At 43.9% G+C, this 20,503-nt stretch overlaps 1 long non-coding RNA gene across 2 annotated transcripts; it reads left to right on the forward strand.

Annotated features, from left to right (window-relative positions):
- The first annotated feature begins 17,080 nt into the window (after window positions 1–17,080).
- On the forward strand, window positions 17,081–19,739 carry LOC136288755 (uncharacterized). Of its 2 annotated transcripts, none has more exons than XR_010720568.1 (3): window positions 17,081–17,143; window positions 17,860–18,042; window positions 18,548–19,739. It is a non-coding gene; the product is annotated as an uncharacterized lncRNA (long non-coding RNA). The 2 variants fall into 2 exon arrangements; XR_010720569.1 differs by having other exon boundaries at window positions 17,099–17,158.
- Window positions 19,740–20,503: the final 764 nt, after the last annotated feature.

Raw genomic sequence — 20,503 nt, forward strand, 5'->3', positions numbered from 1 at the left:
TTAAAAATCACTGGGAATGGCTCCACAGTTGTTTGAAGAAGGAACAAAAGCACTATGCTCTTCTATTAAGAAATCATGTCATTGCCGGATGCAGATGGAAAAAAAAAGTCATTTCTTTAGCAACAGTGCCTATCATTTCCTCACCTGCTCCTTTCCATGAAATTTAGTCCGTGTCTTCACTGCTGGTTGGGAGCATTGAAGGAAGGATGTTGAGCCTACAGTTTGGTTTGACTCCTGCCACCATCACCAACAGCTTCTCATGTAGCAAGAACCTTTGCAGCTTTCCCGTGGTGATAGTTATCACCATCACTTGAATGACTCTTGCAGCCTTTGTGGTTTGTGAATCACAAAACAGAGGAAGAAAATCATTGCCTCAGACTCTGAGCACTCTGCTGCCTTGTCCCCTGCATGTGGTTCCTACACTGTAATCAGTCAGCAGTCAGTATTGTCCCTTTGTGCCCACGTGTTTCCTTAGCCAAGTGCCTACATTTCAAACAGCATCCACTCCACTGTCAAGCCTCAAGTACTTCATGCTTGTTCTTGCATGTGTGTTTGATAAATCACAGCAGGGCTATTTTTCCTCTGTGTTGATTATCCACTGAGTCTAATCCCGCAACATAAACGGCAAACAGAGAGACCCTAAAACACAGCAGCTCCTTGAGGTCTAGCATCCTGTGAAAACTCTGCTCCTTGCAGGCTGTTCCTGTCTCCAGCAGTGCAAGCACAGGGGGGTCCCATCACAGCTTGATTCCAGCCCCCAGCTGTCTGCAGCAGCCACTTCTGCTCGGGGCCTCACACACAGCGCAGGCCAATCCCTAAGTCAGGGCTTCCCGGAGGTGGGGGAACACTCCTCTGCCACCCCTCATATGTGTGTGAGCCTCTTTGATGCTCTTGTGCCTTGTTATTTCAAATGCTTTGCACGTGTAACTTGTGCAACAGGTCTAGGAAAGGAAAATGAGCAAAAGGAAGCCAGAACCAAACTGTGCTTTTAATTATACCTGTGGTTGGGATGGAAAGCAAAGTATTAAGCAAACCTCAGCTATGTGTGCCCTGATGGCTCTTCTCCTTTTCCACTGCCATTCTCCTGTATCTTATGTATGCTGCTCGAAGTGCACTACCTTGATCTCTAATAGTCTCTTTTTACCCCTTAGCACCTCTCCAGAGTGCAGCCTTGCTCTGTCCCCTGCCTTCTGCTATCCTTCACTGATCCCTCTCTCTCTTCTCCCAAAGAGGGTGTTAAAGTGTTGCTGCACAGACCCAGGAGTTTGTGGCACTGTAAGAAGAACATATCAGAAATGCCAATGCAGCTTTGCAGCTTGTAATTTGGGGACTGGGGAGGGGTGGTTAACGCTGGGAGCATTAACAGCAGCTGTCAGTGGACTAACATGCACTGCCTCCAACAGGTTCCGTCTGAAGACCAAAGTGCTGAAGGTCTGAATACAGGAACTGTACTGCAGCATCAAAATATGTTGTCAGAGAGATAAGACAACTGCTTGGGACAGGATCAGTGCAGTATTTCTGGAGAAACCTCTGCATTACAGGTTGGAATCAGGTCCCTGTTGCGGCATGCCTGCTCTCCTGCTACCGTGCTCATGTTGGTTAGGTGTGCACCTAGGCATCTGTAGTGGTTTGAAAGCAAAACAAATGAGAGGCTCCAAGTCAGAGATACAATTTAATAGGGAAAAAAAAAAAAAAAAAAAGGAAAAGAAAGTAAAATAAAATAGATGCAATAATACAAAAGACCACTGACAGAGTCAGAATACAACCTGAGCGGAGTGATGGAAGCAGTCCAGGTGGTCTTCCTGAAGCAGTGATCCTGTAGAAAGGTCTGGCAGCTCGGGTCCTCTGGGAATCCAGTGGGTAAGCGCCCCTCTGGTGTTCAGAGTCTCAGCTTATATCCAGGCTGGAATGCTTGATTCCTCCCTCTGGGCAGAGCATCTCACAATGGGATGGTGAGTCATGTGATAAGGCCTGATGGGCCCATTAACAGGAGGTAGTCCAGGAGGGGGTTGTCTGTGAGCTGTGTAGCAAAGGTGCTGATGGGCCCATTAACAGAAGATAAGCCAGAGTGGAGGAGGCAGGGAGCACTGCCTCACCTGGTTTCAACAGTTCATGAAGATGGTGATAGAATATACTTCAACCCAGGACATTATCCAAGAGGCAGTGAGGAAAAGTACCTCCATTTGCATCTTCACTGGCCCTGAAGGTGTGAGCGCTACTTGTCTGTCCCAGCAAAATCCAAAAAGGATTAGCTTAACCTCGTGTGCATCTTTTACCCCCTCAGTGGTGAAGTTTCTGTGCCACTAACCACCTAACCGAGGACACAAGCTTTGTGCAGGACATTTGGCACCCTTCTGGGTTCATGACAGGTCTGGTCTGTGCATGACAGATGCTGGAATGCAAGATAGTGCATTAACTGCTTAGAAGTCCACAATTTAAGGCAAAAGCTGAGATACAGAGATGGGCCTAACACCATGACTGCTCTCTGAGCAATGAATAGAATGATTTCAGGCTATGTTCACTACAGCCTCCTGCTCACATAGGCAAGGAGTAAACCATTAATAGCATTGGGTTTTATGCTTGTAGAATGAAAGCCTTGAAGATGGCTGTTGAGATGAATGAGACAGTTCATCCACTTCAGAGCTCTTTCCCAGTCTACCTGAAAACTCAGCATGACAAGGATTTGCACTTGGTTACCATTCTCATAATTTTTTTTTCCTGCCCATCATGGCTAAAAATGTGTGTAACACATAGAAATGAAACTAGATTCTGAGGCACATATTTTGCATGAGAGCTGAATGTCAAGCAAATTCCATGAGCACTGAAGCACAGTCCTGGCTTATGCTTGTGACACATCCATACCTCAGACAGGCACAGACCAGGCGTGTGTGCCAATCTACAAAAGCCTCTCATGTTATCTCTTTAGTGACAATGCACACCACTTTATCTCTACGCAGTGAGTTATTGGGAAACACTACAACCCAAGTTCCCAAAGCAGACATCTCAATGCTAACCTCGCTCCAGGAGTGTGAGGTGATGTAGGCTGGGGCACTGTCTGACACATCACGGCAAACTGTGGAGAAGAGAGAAGAGCTGCACACTCTGTAGCTGGTGGATGCTCTGCTTAGCAGAGTAGTGCGGAGGGCAGTGCCTGGCTCAGAGGCTTACCCACAGCAGTGGCACTCTGCTGCAGACTCCCATTGCCCAGAACTGCACTGCAAGGCACATCTGGATTAGCACAGCTGGGTGGCAGCTACAGCTACTGTTGGAAGACAGAGAGAGAGAGAGAGAGGAGGACTTTGCCACACTAATGTGAGAGAGATAATCTCAGCTGTAGGAAGGCATAAAGAGGAAGGGATTCTTAAATGCTAGAGATTTGACAGGACTCATAGGTCTTGTGGAGATCTTGCTCCCACTTACTTCTCTGAGCTTTTCCCATCACTGTTGCTCAAAATTGAAAGAGGAAGGTTGAATGGGAAATTCTTTGACAGCATGGTAAATACTTCAGCAAATTGCTGGGTTTCCTATGCTCTCAGCACTTCTCTACCATCCTCCAGGGATGTGTGGGGCTCTCAATCAGATGCTTTCACTCCTGGCCTACATTAACACTTGGAAATCATTGTTTCTCAATGTCCTCCAGAAGCCTTTTCTTTCTACTATAAAGTGTCTTAAACTCACAAACTTTTTCCTTTACTTTGATGCTCACCAGATTTGGACTTCTCCTTACCTACTGTGAAGCTCATCATGACCTCCAGTCACATCCACATCTACCCATTTAACCAACACCCCTGGGGACCTGGCTCACCCTGCACACAAATCGCCTGCAAGAGAGACCCTGCCCTGAACCATTCCGGTCACACTCCTGCTGTGATATCACAGTCTGGTCTGATGGTGAAGATGCCGTGACTTTCCCCCTCAGAAGCGTCTTTGAAAAGACACCCTGTGTGATGGGGTGTCCTAGGGTGACTTTATGAGGCTTGTATCCCCAGTTGTCTGTTCTGTCTGTGCTGTATGTTGAGTTCTGTGCCTTAAAGACTGGTTCTGAGAGTGAAGCAGGGAAAGAAGAAACAGGCAGTTTGTTTTGAAAAACAACGTTCACTCCTCTGCATTTTTTTCTTTCTCCAGACAGTGTTGTTCAGCGGAGGCATGGACAGCTGCAGGACAGAAATCTTTTTGCTTTTAGTTAGTTTAGCTAGCTGAGGCAAAGAAGATTCCTGGACTGGTTTTTTCCTTTTTCTTGGGACTGTTTAAACCTGCTCTGGACTGAAAGACCCAGACGAGCACCAAGAGCGGGCACCTGCAGCCTGCCGGGGCCTGGACCTCGGAAGGGACTGATAAGAGACTGAGAGAGAGCCAAGCCACACCCATGGCAAGGACTTTCTCAATTCGCCATCTCACTCCAGAACAAAAGGTTTTATTGTTTCATATTATTCATTCCTTAAGCTTGTGGGCACTTTGTTTGTTGAGTAAATAGTTTTTTCTACTTTTCTCTGAGGACTGGCTGGGGCGTGGGGCCGTTTGGGTTTGGTCTCCAGAGGAACCCTATTTCAGGGGTTTTCTTCCATATTTGCCCTAAATCAGAACACAGGGGCACAGACACTCTCAGACACTGAGTGATTTGCTCTTTTGTGAAGCTGCCTGAGCAGCAGATCCACACTTGCCACCTCGGGTGGTGCAGGAATAAAACAGCAAGACAAGTTCTTCTCTCCTTCAAAGATCTTCTTTATCCCATGACATCCAAAGGGGAAGAACCCAAGGAGGAAGAGCCAGACAGATCCAGGGGACAGGGACTATATAGGGTAACCAGGGGGTGGGGTTTCACAACTTGGCCAATGGGGAAAGGAATTGGGCTAGAGACCAGTTAGGGAGAGGATCCTAAAAGAACCAATCAGGAGGGGTAAAAGCCCAGACCTGGGGAATTACCCAAAAACAAGTAATAAATTAACATAACCTTGCAAGGGCTTATGGTTTTGACACACTTGGGTCACCATGAGCCAGGAGAAGTCTCCCAAGGAGCCTTCACAGGGGGAGACCACTGCACTTTGGATTAGCTTTTAGGTTACACACTTTCTATGGGTGTGCAATGTCCTTTGTGGACGGTTTAGGGATTGGCACACTCTGACACCCAACAAAGGTGCAGAAGCATCTTTGGATTGTTACCCTATACTTTCAACTGTCCCAGCCATGCTCTGAAATGTGAATCCCCTACAAAGGCCTTGCCACAGACATGACTAAAGCCAGGATCATCAGAAAACTAAAACTGGGCATCTGAAGTGAGGCTGCAGACAGTCGCAAGCGACAGAAGCACTAGAGTGACAGAAACATCCTGCTGCGAGCTTGAGTGAATTTCAAACAGGATGTGAATGCTAACAATTTAGCTTGACTCTCTAGGGGATTTTGGCTTCCTGAGTGCTGGAGATTTGAAAATCATTGGCTGCTCCTAAGCAAGAAGAGGAGGGCTAAGGGCTCTAGCAATGAAGGACATTGGAAGGCACAGGAGAGGAGATCCTTCAATCCTGTCCCAGTCTCTAACCTAGCTATCTGGCAGACCACTTGATTCTTCCAGTTTGAGTTTTGCTTGCTTTGTTCTGGACATGACACCAGGCTCTTTCCCACATTCCACAGTCCAGCCTGGACCTGAGGAAGAGAAATGCTCTGCCTTTTACCACGGTTGTAGCCCTGGGATTACGTTCCCTTCCATCCCCCCATGCTGGTTCCCTGATCTTGCCACTCTCAGGTCACATAGCAGCAGTCCTGAGAAAGAAAATGCAGGCACAGCCATTGACCCAGATGCATCATTTCCCAGGAGGATACCATCAGTACGGCAAGGGCTTATGTCACGAGTCATGCATTAAGCCTCAGATTACAAAACTGAATTTTAGCTCACAATAGTGGAGCAGCATCCCCCAGTTCTCAGGCCAGCAAATTACTTTACCTGGATAGCAGGTTCTTAATTTACCCAGCACAGATCTTTGCTCCTGTCCTGAAGACAAAGACTTATGCAAATGTACCTCACTTTGTTTCCCTGGGCTTGGATGAAGATGACAATTCTGCAGTCCAGAGAGGCACGGCATGAGGTCATGTCATCCAGTGCCACTGAGCTGCTCACCATAGGAATGGTCCCCCGCAAGATGGATCATTCATTGTGCAGATCCATTATTTTCCTGGCTGTGGTTTCTCTTCCCATTGACCTGCACATAATGCCCCTCTCCCCTCATTTAAATGCCTGCTGTCCCCAAGAATGGCACCACCAGCACAGACTGTTCTCCTGCTGTTTTACTCACTCTTCTGCCAGAGTGCAGGTCTCTGCTTTTCAGGCATGGGTACCCAGACCAGATCAGCATCAGAGAGAAAGGCACAGTTGTTGGAAGAGGCATCACCATCCCCAGATTGTTTAAAGAAATGAAAATATGCTGGTGGTGCTGTACTTTTAAGTAAGAGGAAGAAAGATGCTTTATCTGCCTTCCTGCAGCTTCCATTTTCTTTTTCAAGGGTTTTTGATTTCCCTAAGGGAAGCTGGACCACCCAAGGATGCAGCCACACTGTGGAGTACAGAGGAGGGTGAACATCTGCTGGTGAATACAGGAGGATGGGAAGAAGGGACAGGGACAACAACAGGGACAGGGACAACAACAGGGGAGAGACAGTAAATACTTGAAGTCATAGATGGCAGAAAGCAAACAAGCTCAGCAAATATCCTTGATGCTGATGAAATTTTGCACCTAGGGGGAGAAGAACGCAGTGGTGAAATGTACCTGCATGCCCACATCACTGAAATTTATGTATCTAAACACACAAACAGTTTTAAAAACGAATCCACATGCCCTTTTCACCAACCCTACAAAAAAAACCCTCTCTATACATTTGTTAGACCCTTGTTAATTAATGCCCTGTGACAAGCCAGTGTTGCAGTGCATGAAGAGCTTTACGGCATGGCAGAGAGGTCCTTCTGGGATCCACAGTGCTCTCAGCCTTTAACCTCAGGCTCCTTAATTTAAACCTCTGCATGTTTGCATACATCTCTTAATAGATTTCTCAGTAGATAGGAAGAGTTTTGTTTTGGGGGGCTCTTTCTTTCTTTTTTTTTTTTTTTTTTTTTTTTTTTTTTTTTTTTTTTTTTTGGGGGGGGGGGGGTTACTACATTTTTTCTTCATTCAGCTGACTAGTTTTAATTAGCATGTCTATGAGACAGTAAAGACCTGAGGGGGTACACTGCAGGGTAAAATGGTCAGCAGTGCTAAGACTAGGGGTTGAGGGTGTGGGCAAGCTGTGGAAGGCAACATTTGAAATCAAGAGATGTTTTATTGCTTGCAAAGCAAAACACACCATGGGTTAACACCACAAGCACTGCTGATTTCTGCAGTTTGCTGAAGCACCCTTTCTGGTTTGCACCCTCTGCTCTCACAGCAAAGCAAAAAAGCTCAACATCCCATATCGGGTGCTTTCCCTGCTTCCAGGATCCTGCTCTCCTTGGTTCTGAGCCTCAGCAGCACTGTACCCGTGCAGGAATCTGCTGGGGAACAGCTCTGGGTTTAACAGGAGACTGCTGTCTTGCTTTCAGGCAGTAAAAAGACAATCAACATTGTATTTTGCTTTCCTTAAGTGTTCTCTCTAACCTGCTGTATTTGTTCCACATCAATCTTAAAACCCCAGCATTGCAACATGTATAATTTTTTTTTAAAATCAGTTTTTTACGCTCTTGAAACGCAGCTGTGACACAAAATATCTGATAGCTGTCACAAGAGAGAAGAAAAAACTCTCTTGTTTGATAATAGCACATTTCAGAAACCTCCAAAACAGATTTTTTCCACCAAATGAAGAGGGGCTTTCCACCAAGGATGATGCAGAAGGGGAAGGAAGAAGGGGCTTAGGTGGCATTCTGTGTGTGTTGGGTTTGGAGCACAGAGGCACCAGCTGCTTGTGTCGACATTTTTATCTGCCTTTTCATCTCAGGTACTTGTGCTGTACTGTACTGCAGATAAAATTCCTCCAGCTAGGACTGTGTATTTCTTCATTTGCTCATGGAGGTTGGCTGACTACTTAGGATTTCCACTAAGAGTCCAAGATTTCCACCACATACAGGCTCTGGTAGGGGCTGTGCTTGTGGAAACCCTTCTCTTATCTGTACATCACCCTTCCCCATTGCTGTATGGGCCTGTCTTGAAAAATGCTCAATACAAGTTATTGCAAAATTACAGTGTTTTGCAGGTTAAACAGTTTACATTTTTACACATGGATGCCTTCTATCTCCTTCTAGCTATTACTTCCATTCAGAATCCATAATCAGTAACTCAGAAATTAGTTCATCCTTGCTGATACAAATGGAACTTTTAGTATTTGGTAGGACTTCTAAAAATAAAGCCACTACACCACAGAGCATTCACTTCTACTGCAGTATCCCAATGAAAGGCATAAAAAAGACGGCTGAAACTTCTCTTTCATGTCCTGTGTTGCTTCTCTGATACCATATTTGATACCATCTAATAGAAATGTCTTAAGAAATAGTGTGTTTGGTGGCAGAAAGAGAACTGGCTTTGTTAGCTGAACTGATTTTCAGAAAATTTGCACGGTAGTTTTCAATAGAAAAGGTACAATTCATAGACAGATAGGAGACACAGTGCTGTTAACTGTAGTATGCTTTTATACAAAGAGACATTTGGAAATGGAAGAAAAACAAGGGAATATGTTTATAACTTGAAGAAAAAAACGGACTCTGAGTTCATTTTTGAACTTAATTTAAGGGTTGTGTGATGGCGCTTACAAGTCCTGTCTAATAGGCTGTTACCTCATGCTGCCTTATGCAGTTTTTCTAGCCTTACTATCCTCTTTCATCATTTAAATGTGGTCAGCTTGGAACACAACCAACCAGAAAAAATTAATATTCTCAAAAAGAGGTATTTTTCTCCATGTGGAGACAGTGGCATAGCTGTACGTCCCCTGCACTCGATGCAGCTTGTAGTGCTTTCTCTTAAATGTTTGGATTAATTTCCTGTTCAGGGTAGACTGATCCCTCACCGAAGTAAAAACCATGTCAGCTTTAGCAGGAATGTTTTCAGAGTCTCCACCTGGGAAGACTACATCTCTGAGTGGGAAAATAAACACGTTGGCCTTCAGCTGGTTCGCTGACTGTTTTCTCTGCTGACAACACTAATTGTTCTGTCAGTCAGGATGGTGGTGGTTTTCAGCACCAGATCCTGAAAGAACAGGAGGATAATGTTGTCTTTTGTTAGTATCTGAGCTCAGAAAACATGGAGGTATCTAACTTGGTCTGTGTTCATAAAGTTGACTTAAAAACCAGGAGAGACTGGTTAGTGCTGTGCAAATGGGCATGAGCTGACACAGATGAACGTTCACTGTGTCTTTCCTTATGTTTCAGATTTAATAGATTAGGAGGACGATTTCATATATCCTCACAAGTTTCAAACTGCACTGTGCTCTCGAATATGTTATTACATTGGAAAGTGACTGCATTTCACTTAGGAGTAACAGAGCAATGCTAGGCCTGTCATTCACATCATAACACTGACATGAAGGAAATATATTTTGAAAATCACTAGATTTTTTTTTTCTCTCCTAAATGAAGACCTTTAAAGGGGGTAAAGGAGGATTTTTACAGACTTCTAGTAGCACCAATAAGAAAATAACAGCAGAAAATATACACCACAAATTACTGATTCAAATCAGCACCAATTTCTAGAATAGAGCAGACAAAAATCTGTAACCAGTAGTTGAAACTGATTTGCCAGATTTTTGGACCACCTAAATACATATCTACGCATCTGTACTGACAGTCCTTTTCTAAAAGTTTGGTGAGTTGCTTTTTTTGTCAAGTGAACAGGGTACCTATGCTGTACTACAGGAACAGCCAGCCATCTCCAATTTAGTACAAGACAGTCAATATAAGTTTTTTGCAGACAAATGTTATTTCTGTAACAAATATGTCCAGAGTTTTTCTTTTATCACAATTTCTGACACAGTAGTTTCTTATCAAGGATGTCTAAAACACAGGAAAATTAAATATTCTCTCACAGATAACACTAATGCCTGTAATCATGGTGCCATCACTGTCTTTATCACAAGACACTAATTTCTCACCCAGTCAATGAAACATACCCAGAAACAGTTGTTTATCTTTTAATTCTGTTTCTCTCAAATGCCTCTTTGAGTGTTACAACCCAGAGAAACTTGGGGGAACTACAACAGTACACACTTCCCCTGATGATTGTAACATCACTTCAGTACTTCCATGCATATATGTGTTTACACAAATATATGAACACTCCATCTCACAAAATACTGTACAAGACACAGTGGCAGTGCATATAAATATTTTGCATAAAGGTTGTTACATTGGTGTCACAGCTATGAGCTATAATGCTGAATACACTGGCATATACTCACAGCAGACAGCATTTGCAACACCTCTATACTTCTTCTCCTAAGCCCACTAAGCCAGTTGCAGAAATAGTGCATTGCTTCCTCTTGTGTTGTGCAACACAAACAGTTCATTTTAGCTTTCACAAACAAAAAAAGGGGTTTAGCCTTTGCTGTGAGGACAAATAAAGAAAACTCATAGTGGAAAGTAGCACTGAGCTGCTGCCTACTCTTGGGGAGGTCTGTTTACCTCTCTGTGTCCTGATGTCCCATCTAACTCAACATCTGGCTTCTCAGTTTAAATTGCAGAGATTGTCTATTACTCCACATCCTCAAGTGCCCACAACAATAGAAACCTCTAAAAAGGATCAAGACCACTAGCACATAAAATATGGTAAGTATCAATGATGACATGGTACACATATGAAACGTCTGTCTTGTTTTGAAATAGCCACCATGTGAGTCACCACACACAGATCATCTGACAGTCAATCCCATCTACCTTTTAAACTGTATCACACCAATATTGCTACCATTTATTCAATTTTTCTAATTTTTTAAACCAAAATTCTACATAACAAATACTTAAGCATTTATCTTATAGATACTCAACACTCTAAAATATTCATTAGGAAAAATGCACTGATGAAACTGCTTCTCATCTTTGATTAGGATAGGCCAGAGTTCTCATCTCCACAATTTGCAGTAGGAAAATACTAATGGCATTAAAATCTGATATCTTACTCTATTCTGTGCCTAAGTGCTCTGTCATGTTCGATATAAACAGTGTCTATCTATCACCCCTCCATATGTGCATTTAACTCACACAGAAATAAAACTGGGGGTGTGGGAATGATTTTTATTTTGTGGGCTGTATATCACTGCTTCAAATTACTGGATAATTATGTAATTATGTAATTTATTATTATTGTGTGTGGGTTTTGTTCTGCTGTGGGGTGGTTTTTCTCATTAGGATTTTTTTTAAATACTGCTTGCAGTGCCAAGGGATGTGAATAGCCATGCTTCAAATCAGAAAGAAAAATTAATACACAGTATCATTAAGACATATCTTCAGTCCTATATATAATGAGTGCTAAGCTCTATTTTTTTTTTTTTCTTCATCCTATAGCCATTGAAGGTGATTTCCAACATGACAGGCAGGGAAGATCTGCCAACTAATAATTGGTTCACCCTTTCTTCCTTTGTTAATTAAAGTTGGCTGCAGTTGGATTTAACATATTGGACAAAGTCAGAGCTGAAGTATGTCTTTCAGGACCCTGCAAAGCAGGAAACTGCAGCTGAGAGCTGGGACTGAAAGTTTTGTAATATCATATACTTAACAAGATGAAAATCTAAAGATTTTGATAGTGTCAAGTCTGAAGTAGAGATTTAATAATGCTTTTCTCAACTGCATGTCGAATGGGGAGTAATAGTGATGGAAGTGATTATCAGGCTACACAGTTACTGCAGACAACTTTTGTCTTTGGTGTCTTTTTCATCATGACATTTTTACTCTGTTTCATCTTTTAACCTGTTCCTCTCCCAATTCATTCTTTTTCCCCCATTTGATCCAGGTTTCTCTAGCCCATTTGCCCTTCTTACTGCTGCCATATTTCGGCACATTTCAGACTGAGGTATGACCAATCATTATTCAGATTTGACTCTTAAGAGTGAAGGAAAACATGGAACTTTTCCAAAAAGCTAAATTTGTATCTTCTTATTACATAGTGAAATAAAAGACTGCTGCTGAAAATTTTGAGCTCTAGAAAATCTGGTTTTAATACAGTAATTTTAATTTTTTGGAATAATAGTACTGCAAGATCACTTATGAGAGAGAGAAATAAAAGCAATACTTAACAGAGTAAACATTTATTAGCTTTTTCTAGAAGTTGTTCTATTTCTTCACTATTAGGTAAGCTCCAAGCTTTCATTTCTTTTGAATCCTAAGCCTGACTCTAACACAGACCTTCTGTGCTGCCCATTTCTATTCAAGAGACCACAAAGTATTTTGCAAGATACAATGGCAAGTAAAACAAAAATATATAATAATATTTGAAGACAGTTCTTGCTCTTTTACTTTCTCATATTGATATCAGAAAAAGCATCTCAATGTTACATTAATATATGGAATGGGACATGTTTTAAGGAGTTACACATTCACATTTTGTTATCCAGATAGCAGTGGACAACCTCTGTGTCCACTATTGCGTGTTGGCAGTGAGCTGCTCTATCAGAAGTGACAACTTAATTTTTACACTGAATTAATCCCATTGACAGACATGACATACATTTGTTGCCAGGTTATTGTTGGTCATTGTGGATTGACTGATTTGCCATTGAGAAGTATTGCATGAGTTCTGCATTTTCATTCCTAGGCCTTGTGGATAACTTCCTAGAACAAGTGAAGGCACATCTCCCTGCTAGATTGGCTAATGGATCTATCTTGGGGTTCACATTACTCTCTAAAATCCAGGTCTGAGATTCAAAGTCATAAGAGTGGTTAGTGGGTACTAACATCACTAAAAAAGCAGCTGCTTTTTCTAAAATGTTGGACTGTGCCTCCATTATTTGGCCATGGACCTGCTGGACCTCTTTCAGGCATGTGACCTGTCTGTAGCTCTGATCAGGCTTTTCTGCAGGTTTTAACTTCCTGGCTATGTCCACCCAGATTTTACACAGGGGTTTTCTCTTTCACGCACACAGGCATAGCTCTCACTTCGTTTTGTGGTGTTCTGCATTTTGGAAGCTTCAGTATCTCTTTCTGTGACAGTGACAAAGACAGCTTTTGTCTCTATTTATTCCTTCAAAGATGCCCTGCAAGGCTCCTTCCCAGTTTGGCCCCATCCTCTTCCCTCCTTGCATCTTTCTGTTGGCTCTGGTTTTTTTAAGGGAGCAGACATCAACTGACTGGTCTTCATGTCTCATTGCTGTTGTAGCATTCCACACTCTGATTCCCTTCCTCTGTCTTCTTTGAGGTTTGAGATTATCTACCGCTGCAGATCCCTATTGGAAAAGGGAGCTCTAAGCTCCCTACCTCTCCCCACTTACCATTTCCCACACAGAAAATTCTCCCCAGGAGCTGTTACCAGCCTTTAAATGATAAAAGCACACTGTTCAAGGGCTGGACCCATCTATAGAGCACCCTATGATGTGCACAGCACAGCACTGGACAGTTACCTTCTGAGAGAGGTGTGTGCCCTAAAGAAAATCCACAGGGATGGAAGGGTTTGTGTACGGATTGATGACTGGTATCCACAGCAGTATCTTGGAGCAGTGTCCTGGTTTCCTTCTGACAGTGCATTGCACTGAACATCTGGCCAGCTTGCTGCCACCCTGCTTTTGCTCCAGGGGTCCTGCAATCCAGGCAAGTGACACCATGCCGGGGAGATTTTGGTTTCTTTTTGTAGAAGAGCTTCCTGTTCGCAACACACATGACTGCCTGCAGCTCGCCCTCCCTCCAAATGCCCATATCTCCGCGGCTAACCACTTACTACTTGTCCCAGTCATCAGGGCAAATGCTTTCAAAAACAGAACGAAACTAAACTAAATTAAACTAAACTAAGCGAGAAGCACCCAAAATAAGCATGCCAACCCCAACGGGAGGCTGCAGGATGTGTGTGTGGGGAATGTTCCTCGGGTGGCACGTGGGGCCGGACTCGGTCCGAGTCCGCAGCCCCCGCACCCTTGTCGGTGCTGCAGCAGGGCTGAGCCCGGTCCCCCCGAGCTCCCTTCGGGGCCGGACGAGCCTCCCTGGCCGTCCCTCCCCCGCGGGCAGGCCACCCCTCACCCTTCGGCCGCGGCGTGGAGGCAACAAGCACAAAGAGAGGTACTTTTTTTTTTTTTTTTTTTTTTTTTTTTTTTTTTTTTTTTTCCTCCCCCTTCGTGTGGGGCTTAAAAAATACCTCCGTGATCGGCATCGGGCACCGCGCGGGGCTTCGGCAGAGCAGAGGTGCTGTACATCTGACAATGCTGTTAAAACTTTAGGAAAGTCAACGCAGCCTCGATGGCATCTGAAAAACTAAAAAAGGGACTAGTTTCAACCCCAATCCCCACTGGAGGGGATACGCTAGTATGTTTCTTATTTTTATTTTCCTTATAGCCTGTTAAATTGACTAATAAAGTCAACACAGAGTTCTCTGTGTGGCTTCAAAAAACTCAGTAATTTTGTTAGAAAACGTTGAAATCCAACCCCAAAGTATTCAGCCCAAATATTTAGTTAAAGTAACCCTGTGGGTTAATAAACTAAACAAAGGCAAACCATGCAAAACTGCAGCAATGAAAACCAGACTTAAATAAACGAAGGAAAGTTTATAAGAACCCTTTAGCTGGAAAAAAACAGCGAGGGAAAACTGCATGAAAGTTTAATATGAAGCATGTGATACACAGGGGCTCGTTTTACAGGTACACAGCTTCACTTCAGACGGTCGTTATCTCCGGAAAAATTTCTAAAATTATTTTTCTACTAAGCTGCATTTCCTTCGAAACCTCACTGCAGCGTTTTCTACTGAAGAAACACTCGACAGCTTTTGGCAGGTTAAGAGGATCTCTTCTCCGTCTTGCAGCTCTCTCACTGCCCACACTTCACCACGTTGCTAATTTCGGTGTCTGACTTGTTTAGTTATTTCAGCTCCAGTAATGTGGTTGCAAAATATTTACCTTTCACACAAGAATCTGGATTATTTTGATTAGAGACCGATGCACTCTTCAAAATGTTTGCTTATGAGCAGGAGTTCTTCAAAAAGGGGCACAACAAAAGATCCCTCTTCTCAACCACCGCTTTTAAAACAGTTGTTAATAGCTAAACCCCGGGTTGCAATAGAGGTGGAGTAAGCCTTTAAAAAGAAAAAAAGAGGGACATTTAAACCAAGCTATTTAAAATACAGATGCTAAAATATCTCAGATTGCCTTCAGCATGTTGGCAGTTTGGTAATAATTATAACCATCGCTGTTCTGCAGTTTAGATGATCACGGAAGAAACCTTCACGACAATTGTTTCGCGTTGAGTTTTTTCTTTTATCAAATAAAGGGCACGGGATTGATGACATGTTTTTCTATGTGGGTTTCCAAATTATTTTCTTTTGCGTTATATCCCCAAAGAAGCAGCCCGGGAGAAGTCCGCTGGAAAAACAAGCCCCAAAATAACAGGAGATCGTTTAAACTTCTTTTAGTTGATTTTCATTGTCAAGAAAAGCTGAATAAACAGCGTCGGCCCTGCCTGAGAGAGCAGAAAGCAGGTTTGAAATAAAAGAGACATGCAGAGGGAAAAGACGAGGGGTTTTTTATTATTATTTTGTTTTGTTTTGGTTTTTTAAAATTCTTATTTTCTTCCCTTTTCGGGTACTTAACTTTCTCATTTTCAGAAAGGAACTTCGTGCAGCCCAGGGAGCACTTTATTTACCGTGTACAGAAGAAACAAGTCAAATTTAAAATTAACCTCCAGTCGTGCTGGGAATAGATCCGACCAAATGTTGGGGGAATTCCTTTATTTCCCCCTTCGGATATTTTTGTCCAATTCCGCTGCTTAGCCATCACCCGTTGTACTGCCAATGAAGGGAAGGGTCCCTTTCGGTGACAAGCCCTGATGAAATGATTTTCTTTAGAAAGAAAAAGAGAAAGATGGACTAAGGAACTTGGGGCAACAAAGCTTTACAAGGAGAGAAGAAAGACTTGGGTAAAATACGACACATTTATCTATCAATTGCTAGACAAGACAAAGAAGGCTTAACAACAGTTTGAAAAGAGTGGCCTGTGAATGGTTACTATTCAATTTGTATTTTATTCCCCGCTGGTCATGGAATTGAGATCAGAAGAAAAAGTGAAAACACATGGCTGAGGTCAGTAGGATCAGAGAACCACCACATACAGCAAAGGGAAGGAAAAGCAATGGGAACTTGTGTGAAGAAATGGATTATATAAACAGAGCTTACCATCGCCTGCACCCCATTATCCTATAATTTACACTGCATGGGAGCATAGAAATATATTAAACTAGTGATAGGTTTCACCGTTGCTTTATGCCAATCAATTCCATTATATACTTTCAGACATGTTTAGAATTCTTGGACTAATGTATTTATTTTAAATATCACAGGGAAATTATGACATCACCGGCAAATAATGCTAGGGAAGTTTGCCTTCCTTTTGAAGTACGCTGCAGTGAAACATGATTTTAATTACATAATCACTTTGAAACCGTAATTATATAATAAACGAGGGGGATTAAGCGGGAAGTGTATAGTACATTAAAAATTGCTTAGGTCCCGGAAAAACAAACCGAACACACAGTGAGAACGCTCGGTCACGAAGATCACTTGATAAGCTCGGGCTACAGCGTTTGAAGCGACAAAAAAGACGTCCCCTCCGACAGCCGCCGACGTTTTCTTCCTTTTTTTTTTTTTTTTTTTTTTTTTTTTTTTTTGGCCGTAGAACACAACCCTGGCCCCGGTTTCGTTCGCTGCCGCCTTTTCCCGGCGGGACCGCGGCCCCTCCGCGCCGCCCGCGGAGCTCGGGCCGGCCGCCACCGGGGAGGGGTCGCGCCGTCCTCCGCTGCACCGGAGAGCCGGGCGGTGACAAACCTGGTTTTAAAAACGGGGGGGAGTTAGTCTCCCTCCCTCCGCCCGCCGGGCTTCGCACACGTGGGCCGGGAGCGCCAAGCGGGGATTTATTTAATTGCGCACCCGTGGGCTGAGCACGGAGCCGCAGTCCCCCGGGACACAGCGCCCATCGCCTCCGGTGTCCTCCAGAGACACGGTCTTGTTTCACGTTTTAGGTGGCTTTTTGTTGTGTGCGTGTTTGCTTGTTTTGCACTTCTTGGTTTGGTACGGTTGTCGTGTTTCTTTTGGTTGTATTTTTTGGTTGGTTTTTTGTTTGTTTGTTCGTTTGGGGTTTTTTTAAGGGCTAGACCGCAACGCGGCAAGGTCGCCGGGACCCTCCCTTCAGGGACCCTCCCTGTTTCCCATGTGCTTCCCCGGGACTGCCACTGCCTTTGCAATCTGTCAGGCACGGGAATCGGATCTGCCAGCCTATATCTGCGCCTCCCCGCCCCCGCTTTTCCCCCGTCCCCCTCAGACCGAGCCAGGCACCAGCACTGCGGGGAAGCAGCGGCCAGGGGGACCCCCCGAGAGCACAGGAAGCCCCAAGGAAAGGGTGGGAGGGGGGGACTTTGTCCACACAGTGAGGGCCCACGCACTGCCCGGGGCGGGGAAAGCTCTGGGGCCAGTGTTTGAATCTCCGGACCAGAATGAAATTCAGACCCAGCTGACCCAGTGCAAGAGTCTCTGCTTGCAGCATCGAGGGTGATACCTCCCCCCTGGTTTCCAGTGGTTTATTGAGAGTCATTTTGGCTCTCAGGACACATCAGACTCAGCCCTTGCCATGCAGTGAGCTGGTTGTAACATTTATCTAATGGGTGGCTCACATCAGGGTCTTATCTTTGGGTCTGGACTGTGTATTTCCTACTTATGAGGGCACTTTACTCTTCGGAAGGTGAAGAGGAAACATGGCAAGAAATGGTTGGGACCATCCCACGCAGCTTTATGCTGGACTGGAGAGGTGTACCTGGAGATCTTCTTCATCTACATGCGCTTCCAGCAAATCCTCTGCTCAGAAAGACCTCTGCAAGCACAGAGAGGCCTTGTGAAGAGCTGGCACGTGGAGGGGCAAGCACAGGTAATCAGCTTAGTTCAGCTTCAGCTGGTCCCTGCCTGCAGGGACCAAAGTGGACTGGCACCCAGGGACCAGGCAGCTCCATACTTTATCCAGAGTCTCATGGCCCTTCATCCCCAGCCCATTTAGCAGGTTTTTATTTGGTCTCTGAAGTCAAGGGTTGTCACTATTTCCGGGAGTTGCAATGCCATCACACAGCCACATGGCTGGTCTGGAAACCACAGGGGCAGGAGACTGCTTAATGATGGCACAGAATGCCAAACCAAGTATGGGACCCTCATCAGGTGGCTCTGGACCTGGGCAGACCAGCTGGCTCCCCATGGTTTCCAGCAGACCAGCCCCAAACCCATGGATTCCTCTGAAAAGACAGCTTAAGTTCACATGCAGATGCTAACCGCATACCCAAGAGGCTGTCCCAAAGAGAGTAATTTCCCCAGATGCTAGCTGTGTGGTCATGAATTCTCAGGAATATAATTTTTTCATATGAAAACATTTATTTTTCCTCCAGATGTCACGGTAATTAAGGCGGAAGAATGCACTCTGTTAAATGTGTGAGAAAGATCATGGTGCCTCACAAGTCTACAGGAGTCCCTGGAGGACCAAGCACCAGATGGCACAGATGAGTCTCTGACAGGGGCATGGGGGTGTGTAAAACAGGCCTCAGCAAAAGCCTTTCGAGAAGATACCACAAGAGAGAAGCTGGTCACAAAATATGCCAGGGGAAGGTTTGTGGTGCAGTGGGGCTCCCCAAAGTTGTCTGATCAGTGTTCTACACCTGCCAAAGGGTAAGCACATCATGGGGTGTTTTAGTCAGTAATTAATCTGTTTTGTGCTCATGATGGTGTAGTGTCTGCTGTGGTATTGCCAGAAGTCCTGGTCTCCTAATTTCATGGGGGAAAACAAAAGAAGAACAAGGCAATGAACAAAATACCTGCCAGAAAAGAAGCAGTCTAAAGAGGCAGTGACACCTGTGAATTGAGGCAGCAGGGAGGGGGAAATAGGAAGCTGTTCTGGAGCTAAAGGGCAACAAAATAATAAGAGTGCCTGAAGCGCCCCGAAGTCTGTTTTCCACTGTGCAGATGTGGAACTTTTTAACTCAGAAGCCCTCAGAGCCGGTAAGTGTGAATGAGTTGAAAAACAAAGGAGTAAATTTGTGCTTGGTTCATGACAGGACAGCCCATGGATTTGTCCCTGCAGTAACTTCCTAAACTGCAGGTTGTTAGAGGCTAGGAGGTTGCAGGTCAGGATGACTCTCAGATCACTTGGCTCTTGTGTTTTTTAACTCCCATTCTGGCACATTTTGTTCTCAGTATAAACCAGATTGTTTTGGAACATCTCAATAACACTGATAATGTAAGAATTCATACTTAAGCATCTTATTTCATCCAAGTACTTCAGAGGCCTGTGCTGACATGGTTAAGTTTGCAAAATAGCCTTGGACAGATGCAGCAGTTTGTTTACTTCATATTTAGTAGAAACTGTGTGTACACTTGGACCAACAGATGGAAAGACATAACAAAATTATTTAAATAGTTTCCCCACTGGAAGTTCTTCCCTGAATAGAGTGCGTTGCAAAAATTTCACTGACAATTTGAAAAGCAAAGGAAACTGAGATGAGAACTACACTGGAACAATCTAAAGGTATAATATAACGAAATATAATTTACTGGACTGGATATCCTTGGTACGACTGAACATAGATTTATATCAGACTCATTTAAACTTAATAGGAATTGTTTATTTTGCAGTGGAACCAGCTACTTTGAGATGATATATCCTTCCATAATTTTTTTATTTAACTGAAAAAAAAAAAACATTGTTGCTTCAGTTTCTTCATCCGGCAAAAAATGGGATAGGAACATCTGGTCTATCTGCCTTGTCTAAAGGCACTTCTTACCTGCTAGAGCTCACTCTTTGCAGTCTGGATTGCATGGCGGACAGAGCCTGGTCCTGTCCTAGTTTCAGTCAGAATAGACTTCATTTTCCTCTTAGTAACTGGTATAGTGCTGTATTTTAATTTTCCAAGAGAATAATTTCAATAGCACACTGATATTGTTGTTGTTGAGTAATGTTTACCCTAAGAACTTCTTGGTTTCTGTGCTCTGCATGTGAAGCGGTGCACAAGAAGCTGGCAGGGAGGATGAACAGGACAGGTGACCCCAGCTGGAGAAAGGCATATTCCATAACACAGAAGAATGTGCAGTACATAAACTGAGTCTAGTTCCCTGGAAAAGGGGTCATTCTCTGCTCAGGGACAGGCGGGACATCTATTAGTGGGTGGTGAGCAGTTGTATTGTGCATCACTTGTTTATCTTGGGTTCCCTTTCTCCCTCTCCTTTCCATTACTACCACTACTACTACTATGCTATTATTGTACAGTTACATTTTTGTTTCAATTATAATATTGTTTCGTCTCGGCCCATGAGGCTGTCATGGTTTAAGTCCGGCTGAAAAGTCAGCACTG

This window comes from Chamaea fasciata, unplaced genomic scaffold (genome assembly GCF_029207755.1).
Source record: "Chamaea fasciata isolate MVZ Bird 193981 ecotype frontalis unplaced genomic scaffold, bChaFas1.0.hap1 SCAF_4, whole genome shotgun sequence".
Lineage (NCBI taxonomy): Eukaryota > Metazoa > Chordata > Aves > Passeriformes > Sylviidae > Chamaea > Chamaea fasciata.